Raw genomic sequence first — 5,263 nt, forward strand, 5'->3', positions numbered from 1 at the left:
GAATGGCAGTTTTGTTTTAAGTTCTTTGAGAAATCTCCATACTGCTTTCCACAGTGGCTGAATCAATTCACATTTCCACCAACAGTATATAAGCATTCCCTTTGCTCTGCAACCTCTGCAACTGTTACTTTCTGACTTTTTCGTAATAGCCTTTCTGACTCATGTGAGATGGTATCTCATTGTGGTTTTGGTTTGTATTTCTCTAGTGATTAGTGATGTTGGGCATTTTTTTCACATGTTTTTTGGTCACGTGTATGTCTTCTAACTACAAAGTTAATTAAGCAAAGATATGTATCCCCAACAATTTACAATGGACAACTTATATCTACAAAGAATTGTATCAACGGAAACTAAATGTATTTTAACATTAAATCTGTACAAGCAACAGGAAATAAAGAACTCTGCAGTAACTTCTGAAGAACATAACATGTCAACCTGAATAATTTAGATTACATTCTCTCTCTCTCTTGCTCTCACTCTCTCTCCCCTTCGTATGTATTTATCCCTTTATTTATTGGCCTATTCACAAGATATTCACTAATTAAGTGCTTCTTAAAAGTAGATATAAATGAAAAAATATTTGGGGAGTTTGATAATTGCAGATTGCATCTCTCATGCCAAGAAATTCTTTGACCTTAGTGTCCGGGGCAGAGTCTGGGAATCTGCATTATTGTGAGGAACACCAGACAATTTTGATGAAGAGAGCCAAATCCTAGCACCACAGTTGAATAAATACAGCCATAGTTTTTTTTTTTTAATAATCTATTCCATATTTGTATTTTATCCACTATGCTTATTTAAATATAATCTTAGTATTATAATATAACCTATATTTTATTCCATCTATTAATAGTACCATCTTAGTGGTATATAATATAACATACAATCCACTTAACAGAAGGCAATATTTACATTTTCTGTATGCTTTCCCTGTTTCAGGTAAACTCAATTAGGTAATTGGAATCTCCAAACAAAACGATTTCTTTATCAAATTTAGATGTGCTAGCAGACCAAGAGCAAGATGAATGAACCAGTCAGAAGGTTTACTACAGCTATTTTTAAAAACTGCCATGAAATAGAAGAAATCACAAAAAGATGCCAGAAGACAGAGTTGTTAGAAGATTATAAGATGGTATAACATTTGTTCTTAGTTATTAGTGTTAAGAAAATAACTCAGTGATGATAAAGAAAGTGCAGAATGGATTCCAAAAAATGAAAGTTTTATTCAAGTGTCATCTACATGTCAAAGGATTAAATTGAAGGTCTTAGTAATTATTTCTAAGAATAAAAAAAATCATAAATGTATTGCCCTTGCATGATAATATGGTCTTCAGAGGCTTAGCAGATCTTGCTGCTAAAATCCAAAAATGTAACTAAACCAAAATTACACTCCTTTTACATCCTGGTCAGTGTCTAACATTTTATAGTTACAGCATTCTTCTCTCAGCTTCACTTTTTCTGCTTCATCTTTTTTTCCCCACTATAGGTTGCTGACACCTCAGCGTGAATTACCTTAGAGGCTTTCCTGAGAGTAGGTTATTATGGAGGGAGGGAGAGGATAAAGCACCAAAAAGAAAATTCACATACTTTACCTTTTAAATTTTGAAGGAGTCATGAATGGTGGAAAGAAAGATGCTGAAGATAATGGCCAAATGCTAATATAATTATCTTGAACAGAATGATATAATCATGGGCTCAACGGGACGGAAACTGAGATTACAGATTGAAGTCAAGGCAGTATGGAATGGCAGGAGTGACTGAAAGTAACTAGGGCTCAGAAAGATGGTCCATGTCTTTTTGTGCATAGGATTTGAATTATGTCTGGAATTGTTTTGAGTAGTAGTTTGAATTAGAGAAGAGAAAAAGATAGCCAAAAAGCATTTTAATAAGGGAATGGGGAAGATGTGCCGGTGCTTGAAGGAGAGAGTCATAGTCAAGAGTGGTGAAGCTGAAGTAACAGAATTTCCTGTGGTCCAATGGTGCCTTCCAGATGTACCAAAGAGGACTCTCTGGGGCCAGGGGGGGATCCCATAATCTGTATACTTATAAAATACCTCCAGTGATTCTTGTTCTGGGAAATCAGGGACCCCGAACAGAGGGACCAGCTGAAGCCACGGCAGAACATAAATTGTGATTAATACTTTTATAATTTCTTACACCTGTCTTTACTGCAATCTCTGAACATAAATTGTGAAGATTTCATGGACATTATCACTTCCTCAATCAATACTCTTATAATTTCCTATCCCTGTCTTTGCTTTAATCTCTTAATCCCGTCATCTTCATAAGCCGAGAATGTATATCACCTCAGGACCCTGTGATGATTGCGTTATCTGCACAAATTGTTTGTAACGCATGTGTGTTTGAACAATATGAAATCTGGGCACCTTGAAAAGAACAGGATAAGAGTGATTTTCAGGGAACAAGGGAGATAACCATAAAGTCTGACTGCCTGTGGGGCCAGGCAGAACAGAGTCATATTTCTCTTCTTATAGAAAGCGAATAGAAGAAAAATCACTGAATTCTTTTTCTCAGAATGGAATAGCCCTGGGAAAAGAATGCATTCCCAGGGAAAGGTCTTTAAAATGGCCACTCTGGGAGTGTCTGTCTTATGCAGTTGAAGATAAGGGATGAAATATGCCCTGGTCTCCTGCAGCACTCTCAGGCTTGCTAGGATTAGGAAATTCCAGCCTGGTGAATTCTAGTCAGACTGGTTGTCTGCTCTTGAATCCTGTTTCCTGTTAAGATGTTTATCAATGACAATATGTGCCCAGTGGGCCATGGACCTTTATCAGTAATTCTAGTTTTGCCCTGGCCTTGTGATCTCACTCTGCCTCCCTGCCTTTGTGAGCTTTTATTGCCCTCTGAAGCATATGATCTCTGTGACCCACTCCCTATTCGTACCCCCCTCCCCTTTTGAAACCCCTAATAAAAACTTGCTGGTTTTGCAGCTCAATGGACTTCCGTCAGCAGACAGAACCTGATGTCACCCCAGAGTCCCAGCTGTAAAATTTCTCTCTTTTGTACTCTTTCTCTTTATTTCTCAGACTGGCCAACACTTAGGGAAAATAGAAAAGAACCTATGTTGAAATACTGGGGGCTGATTCCCCTGATAATTCTAATGTGGGCCTTCAGTTCAAAAGATCTCATCTAGGCTATAGAGTTTGAGGGAAAGAATTGTGTGGATGAGACAGTAAAATTCCTGTTCATTTTAAGAGATGTCATGAATTAAATAGGTTGAGTTCCACACTTCACTTTTCCAGAACTAGCTCTGTTAAAAGAAATTTTATAAAATATATATATATACACATATATATTATGTTCATTGCTCAAAATAATAAGGTTCATTTAGGAAAATTCAAAAAGAAAGATGAATAAAGAATTAATATAGCACTCATGGTGCAAATATAGTTAACTTTTGTATATATTTACTCTGCTTTTTTTATTCTCATGTTTAAAAATATGTGATTATAATGTACATCCAACTTCATATCTTGCATTTAAAATAAATACTGCTTTTATGGTAAACATTTTTCATTTTATATCATTTTTCAGTAATGAGTTTAGTAGTGATGTCATATTTGAATGACTATTAAATTATATATAGGTATCATATTTCTGAATAAACCTAAGTTCACAAATGGGAGTGTAAACCTGCTTATAATGTATGCTATTGTATGACTTCTCTACTTTTCCTAATGTGCCTGTATGTCCCTTCTCCCACTTCTTTCTTCCGTCCTTCTTTCCTGCCTGCTTTCCTTCCTTCTTCCTTCCTTCCCTTCTTTCCTGACTAGGAGGAGCTCTCTGTCATCCTTGCTAGAGTGGGACGAAGCAGAACAATTCAAAGAACTCCATAAAATACTGATGTATGCATGCTTGCACTTATATACAAATTTTTATTAAACCCTTTCTATAAGTGAAAAAAAAAAATAGATTCCTCATAGTAACTTTCACTGAAAAACATCTTTGTGGGGTAGTCATATGTTAAGGAACTAACATGAATAGCTAAATTAAATTTATGTTTTATTTATATGTGAACAAAATATAATATTCATAGGCATGGTCTGAGAGCAAAAACGTCATGGTGCCCCCAGACCAAAAGAAGCACCTAAGACTACAACTTACCAAGTAGATATGCCCATTTGAAAAACATACATATGAATTGAAAAAAACTGTATTATTTTATTCTTAAATAAACACAACTACATACTAATGAGATACATGTGTGCCTGGTGGGCTCTGTGCAACTTCTCATACCACTTCTACTCTCATTTCCTGGTCCTCACTGACTTTCCACATGGTAATTTCTTTTGATCACAGCAACTATTTCTTAAACCGTGCTACATAAAAATATGTCATCAAAAGGTGTGTATCACAATTTCATACTGACCCTGTGAAATAGCTCAAGCTGTACTTTGTGCAGTACCTAGTGGATATTAAATATTGTTATCTAACCAGTATTGAGCATGTCTGTGCTTTCCTCTGAAATGTCAAATACCCCTTTAGCACTCATGTGAATTTGCTGTGGTGGCCTGGATTACATCAGGGCAAAACTGGGAACCATGCGCTTAGCATCATCTGAAAATTTTAATTTGTTCTACATGTTTCATAGTTATGTGCCTGATGAAAGCATTAAATAGCATGAATATGAATAAATAACCCTTTTTCAGTGGAGTCAAACCAAATACCAAATTAGTAAATTTCACAATTAGTTATATATAAATATATGTACATAAAATATATATAATTTTTAAAATTAAGCAATATCTCTATGATATAAGTACTACATATTTTTTATATATTATGTATATATATATATTTTCAGTTGGGGAAAGCTAAGTGATTTTACTGACTTTCAGAGTCCGATGCCCTTGTCAAATTTAATATATTCGTCTTATTTTACAGTGGAGAAATCCAAGGTTCAGATAAATTAAATGACACTTGCAAATCACATAGCAGGTGAACCATATATTCAGGACAGTGCTCAGATCTTCCAAGACCAACTTCTACGCATTACTCAGCAATAAGGTCATGTATAGAGTACAGGGAGTTCTCCACATTCCCTTCCTCTTGGGCTATGCTCCTCAGTGAAGGTAGTGTTGAGAATATGACAGTTAAATATTGAAATTGGCTACCAGGAAACCTTGTGTTGTCTTCTTGCCTAGAGTTTTAACAAGTTTAAATACCATTCAGTTAAAGTAAACCAATACAAGATAAATCTACATAAACCTACAGTCTGGAAGTAGAAATCGCCTCTCAGTGT

The sequence above is a fragment of the Rhinopithecus roxellana genome, chromosome 2, assembly GCF_007565055.1.
Source record: "Rhinopithecus roxellana isolate Shanxi Qingling chromosome 2, ASM756505v1, whole genome shotgun sequence".
Lineage (NCBI taxonomy): Eukaryota > Metazoa > Chordata > Mammalia > Primates > Cercopithecidae > Rhinopithecus > Rhinopithecus roxellana.